We start from the raw sequence: 12,734 nt of genomic DNA on the forward strand, positions 1-12,734 counted from the left end.
ACATATCCACATTAGTTGAATACCCAAGTTATGTGTGGTTAAAATACACTGCTCAAAAAAATAAAGAGAACACTACAATGTGATCTGTGGCAAGAAGGTTTGCTGTCTCTGTCAGCGTAGTGTCCAGAGGCTGGAGGCACTACCAGGAAACAGGCCAGTACACCAGGAGACATGGAGGGGACCGTAAGAGGGCAACAACCCAGCAGCAGGACCACTACCTCCACCTTTGTGCAAGGAGGAACAGGAGGAGCACTGCCAGAGCCCTGGAAAATGACCTCCAGCAGGCCGTAAATGTGCATGTGTCTGCACAAACGGTTGGAAACTGACTCCATGAGGGTGGTATGAGGGCCTGACATCCACAGATGGGGATTGTGCTCACAGCCCAACACCGTGCAGGACGCTTGGCATTTGCATTGGCATTTGCCACAGAACACCAGGATTGGCAAAGTCGCCACTGGCGACCTGTGCTCTTCACAGATGAAAGCAGGTTCACACTGAGCACATGTGACAGACGTGACAGAGTCTGGAGATGCCGTGGAGAACGATGTGCAGCCTGCAACATCCAAACCAGTTTGGCAGTGGGTCAGTAATGGTGTGGGGTGGCATTTGTTTGCCGCACAGCCCTCCATGTGCTCGCCAGAGGTAGCCTGACTGCCATTAGGTACCGAGATGAGATCCTCAGACCCCTTGTGAGACCATATGCTGGTGCGGTTGGCCCTGGGTTCCTCCTAATGCAGGACTATGCCAGACCTCATGTGGCTGGAGTGTGTCAGCAGTTCCTGCAAGATGAAGGCATTGAAGCTAATGACTGGCCCGCCCATTCCCCAGACCTGAATCCGATTGAGTACATCTGGGAGATCATGTCTCACTCCATTGCACCACAGACTGTCCAGGAGTTGGCAGATGCTTTAGTCCAGGTCTGGGAGGAGATCCCACAGGAGACTGTCCAGGAGTTGGCAGATGCTTTAGTCCAGGTCTGGGAGGAGATCCCACAGGAGACCATCCGCAACCTCATCAGGAGCATGCCTCGGCGTTGTAGGGAAGTCATACAGGCACGTGGATGCCACACACAATACTGAGCCTCATTTTGACTTGTTTTAAGGACATTGCATCAAAGTTGGATCAGCCTGTAGTGTGTTTTTCCACTTTTTAATTTTGGCGGTGACTCCAAATCCAGGCCCCCATTGGTTAATAAATTTGATTTCCATAGATGATTTTTGTGTGATTTTGTTGTCAGCACATTCAACTTTGTACAGAACAAAGTATTCAATGAAAATATTTCATTCATTCAGATCTAGGATGTGTTATTTGAGTGTTTCTTTATTTTTTTGAGTAGTGTATATACCTTAAGTAAAGGGAACAGGAGCAGAGCCGCTTACTGGGTGGGCGCACGTCTGCAAGTGTACAATTAAGAATGAAATAAAAAACACCTTATACTCACCTCTACACCAGCTTCCCTGAAACCTTTGTCCCCTGTAAACAAACCTAAGCTAAAAAAACACAATTTCCTCACTTGTCTGAAGTTTAAATAATCCAGTGTCCCACGCCGTAATCCATCTGTGCGACACTTCATCAACGTGAGCTGCGGTTTAAGGCAATCGCTCATGCTGAGGTGCAGGGGAGAATGACATGATGCAGCAAGGGGACCCTTAAACTGCGCTGAGCTCAGTGAGGACAGAGTCATTAATTAGGACCGACACTTCTTCCACTACAGCCAATCCAGAAGATGGAGACCCAACAAGAATCTCGATATTTCCAAAAATTATTGGCAGACACCACCAAAGCGGCATCAATTTCAGTAGAGTAGAAATAGTATAATTAGGACCAACACCTTTTCCACTACAGCCAACCCAACAGATGGAGACCCAACCAGGAGTGTTCATATTTACAAAAATTAGTGCCAGACACCACCAAAGTCAATTTCACTACAGTAGAAATAATATAATTAGGACCAACACTAGTGATGAGCGAGCACTAAAATGCTCGGGTGCTCGTTGCTCGGGTCGAGCACATTGAAATACTGGGGTGCTCGACCCGAGCAACAAGCCCAATGTAAGTCAATGGGAAACTCGGAGGTCTGGAGGGGGCCTAAAAATTGGCCAAATCCATAGTAATGATATGGAAACAGCATGGGGAAGACCCCTGGAAGCATCTCTGTCTCTTAGGTCACTGCTGTGAACAATGTTGTCAGAGTTGCCACTTTTACGGACTCACAATAAAACATACAAAAACTAAGCCAAAAAGGATTTTCCTGGAAAAAATGTTAAGGAACATTCTTTCCAGGGTGATGACTTGTATATAAGGCAAAATAACCAAAAACAAAAATGCGCCTCCACACCTATGTTCACACCTAGCGTTTTTGATGCGTTTTTGCACATTTGCATTGCTTTCAACGTTGAAAAATACATTCACCAGTAAATCTAATTTAAACATTTTACTACCTTATCTGGCCATGTGATGTGTGAGACATGATCAGACACATCTATACAGTGCTGAAATGACATGGAAACAACATGGAGAAGACCCCTGGAAGCATCTCTGCATCCGAGGTCACTGTCTAAAACCATGGTCATCAGACATTGATTGTAGGCTTGTTGGAAGAAGTAGGTCTTCAGGTTCCTTTTGAAGGTTTCCACGATAGTCGAGATCCTGATATATTGGGGTAGAGAGTTTAGCATTTTGAACTGGAGTCTCTGGACAATGGGGAGCCAATGAAGGGATTGACAGAGAGGAGAGACCTGGGAATAGCGGGGGGACAGATGGATAAATCGGGCTGCAGATTTTAGAATAGATTGGAGGGGTGCAAGAGTGTTAGAAGGGAGGCCACAGAGCAGGAGGTTGCAGTAGTCGAGGCGGGAGATGATGAGGGCATGCACAATTTTTTTTGCAGATTCTTGTTTGAGGAATGTGCAGATCAGGGAGATTTTCTTTACTTGGAGTTGGTATATTCCTCACCCCGATCCGCCTTCCTCCCACCATGCTAAATGCTGAGAGACAACTGATCCCACACTTGGACACTCCGAAGAGCTGTTTTGTTCATCTATCCATTTATAGATTCTGGCCTCTCGCTCGGTCCACTTAGACTGGGGCAACAGGAGATCGCATATAGCGATGCCCAAATATTTCAGCAGCTATGGTCACACGAAGGTGATGGCGGTAAGTGCAATTACTGTCGCAAAAGGTGGATGATGATGAGTCACAATGGACAGAAAGTCAGGAGGAGGACCAGGGTGTGGCAGTGTAAGAAGAGGTGGTGGACGAAGAAGTCACTGACACAACCTGGTGATATGACATGCATAGCGAGGACAGCAGCGCAGAGGGGGAGGGAGGCAAAGCAGCAAAACAGGCAGGAAGAAGCAGTGGGGTGGCTACAGACACAAGGCAGACAACTGTTCCCAAAAACACCAATACCATGGAAGTTGCCAGTCCAACTGCTAGGTCTTCCCAAGTCTGGCTCTTTTTTAAAGACTGTCCAGTTAACCCCAAAAGGGCCATTTGCAACATCTGCCATGCCAGCATCAGCAGGGGCAGCAAAACTAGCAGCCTGACCACCACCAGCATTCTCAGGCACATGACTAGGCATGAGCGAACATTTCAATGTTCGGTTCGGAAAAGTTCGCCGAACAAATTGACACCTAGAAACAGAACAAAAGCTGCCAAAACACATCAAATTAGGTGTAGACACCAGGGAAGTGCCATCAATTGACCCAGAGTACAAGTACTATAATTATTATTACTTTGACAGCAACATTTATTCAGTTGCGCTTTACATGTCAAAAGGGGTCACCGACTGGCACAACAGGAGAGAGGACCCTGCCTGAGAGGGAGCACTGTCACAGACGTGGTTTGTGGAACCACTGTGCCACCGACCCCGGAGAGCCTGGAAGGGCGTGACTAAGCGAGCACCAGACTGTTCACTAGAGCCTCTGATGGTGAGGTTAGACTTGGCTCCCGATGAACGCCAGGTGCCTCTCCAGGATAGACCAATGGACGCGCAGTAGCTGGACCCAGTAGGACAGACTAGATGGTGCAGGAGGCAGAGTCTGTATCAGAGTGCAGCAGGCAGAGTCTGGATCAGAGTGCAGTAGGCAGAGTCTGTATCAGGAGTGCAGCAGGCAGAGTCTGTATCAGGAGTGCAGCAGGCAGAGTCTGTATCAGGAGTGCAGAAGGCAGAGTCTGTATCAGGAGTGCTGCAGGTAGAGTCTGTATCAGGAGTGCAGAAGGCAGAGTCTGTATCAGAGTGCAGCAGGCAGAGTCTGCATCAGAATGCAGCAGGCAGAGTCTGCATCAGGAGTGCAGCAGGCAGAGTCTGTATCAGAGTGTGGCAGGCAGAGTCTGTATCAGAGTGCAGCAGGCAGAGTCTGTATCAGGAGTGCTGTAGGCAGAGTCTGTATCAGGAGTGCAGCAGGCAGAGTCTGTATCAGGAGTGCAGAAGGCAGAGACTGTATCAGAGTGCGGCAGGCACAATCTGTATCAGGAGTGCAGCAGGCAGAGTCTGTATCAGGAGTGCTGTAGGCAGAGTCTGTATCAGGAGTGCAGCAGACAGAGTCTGTATCAGAGTGCAGCAAGGACTGGTACGCAACCTTACACAGCTTAGACTGCAGAAGAGGAAGGTTTCACTACAGCCAACCCAATAGATGGAGATCCAATCATGATTCTCCACATTTCAAAAAATTAGCGGCAGACACTAGCAATGTCTAATCAATTTCACTGCAGTAGAAATAGTGTAAATAAGACCCACACCTCTTCCAGTACAGCCAACCCAGGAGATGGAGATCTAACAAGGAGTGTTCACATTGCCCTAAATGAGGGCCTAACACCGCCGAAGTGGCATCAATGTTATCAGACAAGTAGTTTAACACAGATCCAAACCTGTCCAACTACAGCCAACCCAATGGATGAAGACACAATCCTAATTCTCCACATTTCCCAAAATTAGGGCCTAAAACCTGCAGCAGAAGCAAGAGCAGGCACAGAAGCCATATCACAGACTGCAATTTCTCAGCACACTCAAAATGACAACATTGCCTACTCTGTACAGTCTGCAGTTGGGGTGCAAAAGTCCTTGGAGATGCATGACTTCTTCATCTTTCAGGGGACAGCCGGGTGCGTTTATCCGTCAAGACACCACCAGCAGCACTGAAGACACGTTCAGAGAGAACGCTGACTGCCGGACATGATTAAACCTCCAAGGCGAGAGAGGCGAGCTCAGGCCATTCATCCATTTTTGAAGAATAAAATGTAAAAGGGTCAAAATCCTCCCTGACGGTATTCATATTAAGCTCTAGATACTTCACCATCCTCTCCAGTCGTTCACCACGTGTCAGACTTGTACCCTGTTGTCAACAAACCACAAAAGAAAGGTATACAAGGGACTACATCACTATCAAGTGTAACTCATATATTTTATTTCATTCAATAAAGACAAATAAAAACAGACAGTAAGAAAAACAATTAAAAATATGTAAAACATGAATAAAATACAGCTCATGAGGAGGGAGGGGGATGTCCACAATAAATATTAAACATGTCTTCTATAAAAAGGATGTATATATTTTGTACTAGCCAAATTTAAATGTCCAATAAATGAATACTAGTGTTGAGCGAGTATGTTCTATTAAGCCTTTTGCGAGTATGCTCGGGCCGAGATCTGAGTATTTACAGATGGTCGGTGATATAGTTGAATCGCTTCCGTGTGCATGATTTGCAACTGTTTGACAGCTTTATTACATGTGTGGAATGTCTATTTCTTACACATTCCTCACATGTAATAAAACTGTCAAATAGTTGCAAATCATGTACACGGGAGCGATTCAACCATATCACCGAGCAGCTGTAAATACTCGGACAAAACATACTCTCTCAACACTAATGAATACACATGATTACCTCTGTTAGCAGCTTATTTAAATAAATATTTGTGTTATAAAAAAAACACAAAAAATACCAAAAAAATCAATATATATAAATTAACATAAAGTGCTAGTGCAATAAATACATACAGTATACTGTATATATCAATTGATTACTAGGTGTATAAATACCATAAAGAGAAAAAAGTATATTAATTAATTGCTGCTGAAATAATGGAAACTCCAAAAAGAGGTTTGGCTGAAAAGAGCCAAATCACGTCTAAACCCCTAAACAGGGGACTACATTGATAGTATGGCAACCATGAGAGACCATAATAACAAAGGTAAGATTGGAGACATACCCCGGCCCCCTGACACTGTACTCTGTTGTGCCTGTGCACGAGCTAGTGCAAAAAATGTGTGAAAGTACTCCCAGAAATTGCTTCTGCCACTTATGCTGCTGCTAATGTTTTGGCATTGACAAACTGACATGCCGGAGGTTGAAAGACTACAGCTGCGATGCACACTGTGTGCCTCACTGTTATCTTGGGGAAAATGTCTATTAAGGTTGCTTAAAACCTTGTTTCGATACTCCAACATAAGCGGATCCCTTTCCAGGGCGGGAAGCATCTGGCAAAATTGACTCTTATAACGTGGATCTAACAGAGTGGCAATCCAGTAGTCAGCATTATTTCGAATCCTAGCTATATGGGGATCATGTTGCAGATAACGCATCAAGAAGGCACTCATATGTGGGGCTCTTCCAGGAGGCCCAAAGCAAGACTGTATTGTGGGCTGTGTAACACTGATGCTCGTTTCCTCCGTCCCCTACTGCCAACCACGTTCAAACGAGAGGGGATGATTATCCTCTTCATCCTTTGACAGCTGTTCTCCCATCACCTCTTCCTTCTCCATTATTTCCTCGGCTCTTGCACCTTCGCTAACAGTTTGCCTGGTATCACCAAACCCCCTCGATCACTTTAATCCACCGTCACTTGGCATCTACCTGTGTGACGACAGTCTGGAAATTTGAGACATTGCTATCCATTCCGCATCCTCCTCTTCTTCTGGGGCCACTACCTCCTACCGCAGGTTATTCAAAGTTTGCTCCAGCATGTATATGACCGGAAAAGTGATGCTGATGATGGCATCTTCAGAGCTAACCAGTTTAGTAGCCATTTCAAAACTGTGCAGAAGGGTGCAGATGTCCTTAATCTGTTCCCCTCCGCAAACGTGATATGCCCCAAGTCAATACTGCGTTGCCCCAAGCTATACATCATGACATACAGCGTCAGAGCTCGTTGCTGCTGGCACAGTTGCTGCAACATGTGCAGAGTGGAATTCCACCGCGTCAGCACATCGCAGATCAACCTGTGCAAGGACAAAAACCTCTGTATCGATGCAAGTCGATGACATGAGGGGTGCGAACGGCGGAAGTGAGCACACAGCTTCCGTATTTTGTGAAGCAGCTCATCCAGGCCAGGATAGTGGCGGAGAAATCACTGTACCACCAGGTTGAGGACGTGAGCCATGCAAGACACGTGTGTGAGCTTTCTTCGGCCTAGGGCCGTTAACAGGTTTGCACCATTATTGCACACAGCCTTCCCTGGCTCTAGGTTCAGCGGAGACAGCCATTGCTCAAACTGAGCCTGGGGAGCTGCCCACAAATCTTCACCTGTGTGACTGCAATCTCCAAGGCATATTAATTTGAAGACTGCCTGATTACTGTGAGCCCTGACTGCACAGTACAGAGGTGGTGTGTATTCGCTCCGCACCCTTGGAACGCCTGTCTCGTTAAGGCAGAGTTTGAGTGCGCAGGTGGAGGCCCTAGAGGAGGTAGAGGATGCAGAAGCAGGGTTAAGAAGTGGGAAATACAGAGCTTTCTTCTGTAAGCCTTGGGGATTCCAAGATTTGTGGAGCAGCTCCTTCCCCGCCTGTCCCCACAGCCACCACAGTCACCCAGTGCCCAGTCAGCGAGATGTAACGCCCTTGGCCATGCTTACTCGTCCAGGTGTTTGTGGTGAAATGCACCCTGATACACAAAGATTTAGACAAGGAACGGGGGATGTTGTCTGCGACATGCTGGTGTAGCCCAGGCACAGCTTTCTTAGAGAAGTAATGGCGTCTGGGCAACTGGTTCTAGAGGACTGCGATGGCCATCAGTTTTTGGAAACCGTCTGTATCTACCAGGCGGAAAGGCAGCATTTCCGTGGCCAACAGATTGGAGATGGTGGAGTTCAACCTCTTAGCTTTGTCATGCGTAGGATGAAACAATCTTTTACGTGACCACAACTGAGGGATCAAGGGCTGGCTAAGGTGCTGAGAGAGGGAGGAGTATGGTGAACAGGAAAAACTGGTGGAGCGTGAGTGAAGTACAGATGTTACGGTGGATTGAGAAACATTCGGTGTGCTCGGTGAAACAAACACAGCAGGTGTGTCCGATTCTGTTACAGCTGATAGGCTATCACTCAGCCTGACTGGAGAGGGTAAAGAATCGGAGTTTCTGCGATGGGAGACCTGTGTGACAATAGTTGGCATGGTAACAGAGGAGGAGGAAGTAGCAGCTGATGCGTTTGATGGGCAGCTGATGTTTGTTGATGTGCTCTGGTCCGCATTTCAGCGCGGTAAGATTCCCAGCGTAAAGAATGTTGTTTGAGCATGTGAACGTTCTGCATGTAGTAGTCAAATTATTGCAGTTTTTCCCTCTACTGAGTTTTTTTATCGCAAAGTTTGCAGATAACATTAGTTGGCTCATCCTTTGCAGTGACAAAAAAGGCCCATGCTAGGCAACCCTTGCTGCCCCTGCGAGCTGCAAATCCATGACCGCTGCTGGCACGGTTGTGGCTAAGGATGCAGTGCTCCTCGCGCTTGCATCACTCCGTGTCTGCGCCATAGGTTGAAATGTAACCTCCTCGTCTTCCTCCTCCACCTCCACAGATGAGCTACTCGGCTGCGTGACTCTGGGTTCACACCAAGTAGGATCTTCAACCTCATCATCATCCAATGTGTTATCCCATTCCTCACCCTCAGAGTGACCCCTCTCCTATTGTTGCCCTGACAGCACAGTACAGTCCACATGACCCTCAGGTATCTGAGTGTCATCGGGATCACCTCTCTCCCCTGCGGTTAACATCTGGTGATGAGGGTCAGGAACCTGCTTGGACCCTACTTCGTCCTGCCCCGAATCCAAGCTAAACAAATTTTGGGCATCGGTGCAGATGCTTTCCTCCCCTTGACTCTGTGACTGTTTGGAGTACACTTCTGATGCCCATGGTGTAGAATGGGTGAAGAGTTCTACAGACTCGCCCATCTGTGGTTCACTACAGTCTGTTGGCCAGTTGTGACACGGGAGGAAGCATAGGTAATTGGGGTGCCACCTCTGTGGACTGTACTGCGTGTGATGTTGAGGTGGAGGAAGAAGAGGAGAGGCCACTGGAAGCAGATCTTGTCATCCACTGGAGTACCTGCTCTTTCTGGGCCTTATCAACAAGGCGTATCGCTGTGCGACTGCCAAAGGAAAGGAGTGCAGTAGGCCATCCACTAACATAAGTTGTCAGTTGTCTTTGGATAGGACCTGTTTGTGTTGGTTCACTAGTGCTTTCACTGACATTACCACGTACCCCACGTACACCTTAAACACCAAGCCTATTCCCCCTTCCACCACGCCCTCTCTTTTTCCCATTCATGTTGGTCAGATACAGTGGTAGGAGCATGCAATCAACTAAAGAAAAATACGTTTTTTTCCTGTACAATAGCTCAGCACACACCTGAATTTCAGCGACACTAAATTACAAGGTAAGATATGGCCTGCCGTATAACGTTACTAACAGACAAAATAAATTTGTTAGTGTGCATGAGGCCGATAAAACCTACGAGATATTCTCCAAATAATTTCAAACTGAGATGTCCCCTGCGGTATTACTTTAGGAACAGAAGAAAATTTTTTTTTGAATGCTGATGAGGCCAGTATGATGTAGAATATATGCTCCCAAATATTTCAAACTCAGATCTAGCCAACTGTATCACTTTACTCAGAGCAAAAAATATTTTTGGGTTACTCTGCATAAGCTCTGCGTCCAGCTGACTTTGATCGCCACTGACATTGTAGCTGGCTTATAGCACTGTATGACTTTTGGCACAGGAAAAAATATTTTTTGGACTGGGCCTAGTAAAAGAAGTTGTTTTTCTAACTGTGAAACCAGGAGAAGTTCAACGCCACTAAAATAGGATCTGCCTTTTAGCAGACTGGATCAACTTTGCCACGCTAAAAAACCTTTGGTGGACTCTGCCTGCCAACCAAAAATATATATAGGAATATATATAGGTTTGACTGTGCGTACAAGCTGAATTTGACCGTCACTGACGTAGTAGCTGGCTTATAGCACTGTATGACTTTTGGCACAGGAAAAAATATTTTTTGGACTGGGCGTAGCAAGAGAAAAAATTTATTTGTTTTACTCTGAAGCCACCTGAAGTTCAACTCCAGTAAAATAGTATCTGACACAAAAAAAACTTTAGTGCACACAGCTTTCAATATCACAATAACAACAGAAAAAAAACTGATTTTGTGCTGTCGAACTTTTCCGATTTTAAGAAAATTTGCTCACCTTTGCGATCACGAATTCGAATGTGCCATATTTGTGCCGAATTTGAAACTTTCGAACATTTGCCGAACAAATTTGCTCAACACTACACATGATAGCAAAGCACCCGACTAGTTTGTCTGAATGCCAGGGTCCAGAAACAGTGTCTGCAGGTGACACCACTGCCTCTTCCCCTGTTGTATATGCATGCCAAGCCTCCATCCATGATGCAGGCGAAGATGCCTCCTACCCAGCTCCTGTCGTTGAACACTTGTAACCATCACAGTCAGCAACCTTGTTCACGTACTTATCCCAGCGCAGCGTTCTGTTGTCCCTACCCCAGTCCTTGGAACGCAAGCAAAAATACATAGCCACCCACAGGCCACAATACTAAACTGCCACATTTCTCGACTGCTTGCACTAGAAATTTTGCCTTTTAGGCTCATGGAGGCGGAAGATTTCCGCAAACTCATGGCAGCGGCTGTCCCTCAGTACTCTGTCCCCAGCTGCCACTATTTCTCTCAGTGTGCCGTCCCCACCTTACACAAGCACGTGTCCCATCAAGAGGATGACTGTCCATGTTCTCCTCATCCTCCTGAATTACTCTCCCTAATCATAGACCTGTGGATGTGTACTTCAAAGGACAATTGATCTATTTAAGGAACATATGCCTTTGTAGCAGGAGATTAGAGCCAGAGAAATGAAAGAGACTTTACAAGGAGAATCAAAGATCAGACTCTCTGCAGACCATTAGCTTTGTAGCATGGCTTTATCCAAAGAGACACAGCTTTGCAGGAGAGGAGCCATGGAGCAGAAGGGAGCAGCCTGTGCAGCCTGTGAGCCTCAGATATGGCTCAACTCTGTTAACAGGAAAAATAAAGCTGGACTCATTGAGTGGATGAGGAGCTCTAATGTATCACTGGTGCAAGAGAAAGGAAATATGGTGGCCCCGCTCCAGGTTGGGTTGGAGAAGCTCCTCTACATGGTTCTGAAATTTTTATTGGCAATATTCCTCAGGAGATATATGAAGATGCATTGATACCCCTCTTTCAGTCAGTAGGAAAGCTGTATGAGTTTCGCTTAATGAAGACCTGTGGCCTAAACCATGGCTTTGCTTATGCGCGTTATTTCTCAAAACGCATTGCAGATTAGGCCATTTCCCAACTCTGTAGCCATGAAATTCAAGGCGTAAAGATCTTTGTATGTCGAAGCACCGAGAAGTGTGAGCTGATGTTGGACGAGCTGCCATTGATTATGGAACAAGCTGCATTAGAGGACTTCCTGGGAGAAATGACAGTCGGAGTAGATACGGTTTCCCTCTATGCCAGTCCTTTCACCGACCTAAAGAATATGGCTGTGGTGAAATACAACTCTCACCAAGAAGCAGCCATGGCTAACAAACAGCTGATCGTCGGGGGTGCCGCGTGCGGCCGATCATACATTTAAGCCTATGGATAGGACATCAATGTAAACGTAGTGGCCAACTTCTTTAAGATGCAATCTGGCACCTTGGCAAAGCCCAATTCTGTTCTCCCTCTGATATCTAACAAACAGGTCATGCTGGAGAAACTTGCACCTACTGCCACTCAGTATTTGTGAAAAACTAATGTTTGGGCAGCCAGTAATGATGAGCGAGCTCTAAAATGCTCGGGTCCTCGTTGCTCGGGTCGAGCAAATTGGAATACTCGGGTGCTCGATCCAAGCAACGAGCCCAATGTAAGTCTATGGGAAATTCGAACATTTTTCTGGCGGCTCCCCCGGCGATTTGCAGAGGGCCTAAAAATTGCCCAAATCGATGGGAACAGTGCTCAAATGACATGGGAACAGCATGGGAAAGACCCCTGGGAGCATCTCTGACTCCCAGATCACTGCTGTCAACAACGTGGTCAGAGTATTACGCCACTTTTACGGACTCACAATAAAACATTCAAAAATGAAACCAAAATGGATTTTCCTGGGAAATATGTTAAGGAACATCCTCTCCAGGGTAATGACTTGCATATAAGGCAAAATAAATAAACAAAACCAAAAATACTCCTCCACACCTTGGGCTATGTTCACACGTAGCGTTTTTGATGCATTTTTTCACTTTTGCATTGCTTTCAACCAAGACAAATGCATTCACCAGGAAATGTAATTTTAACATTTTATAACCTTATCTGGCCATGTGGTGTGTGACACATCATCAGACACATGCATACAGTGCTGAAAAGACATGGGAAAAGTATGGGGAAGACCTCTGGAAGCATCTCTGACTCCCAGGTCACTGCCTAAAAGTGTGCCCATCATAAGTGATCCT

At 46.3% G+C, this 12,734-nt stretch overlaps 1 pseudogene; it reads left to right on the forward strand.

Annotated features, from left to right (window-relative positions):
- Positions 1-11,198: 11,198 nt before the first annotated feature.
- Positions 11,199-11,881, forward strand: LOC141164030 (dead end protein homolog 1-like; annotated as a pseudogene).
- Positions 11,882-12,734: the final 853 nt, after the last annotated feature.

The sequence above is a fragment of the Phyllobates terribilis genome, unplaced genomic scaffold (assembly GCF_046119375.1).
Source record: "Phyllobates terribilis strain yellow unplaced genomic scaffold, ASM4611937v1 Scaffold_10__3_contigs__length_209671492, whole genome shotgun sequence".
NCBI lineage: Eukaryota > Metazoa > Chordata > Amphibia > Anura > Dendrobatidae > Phyllobates > Phyllobates terribilis.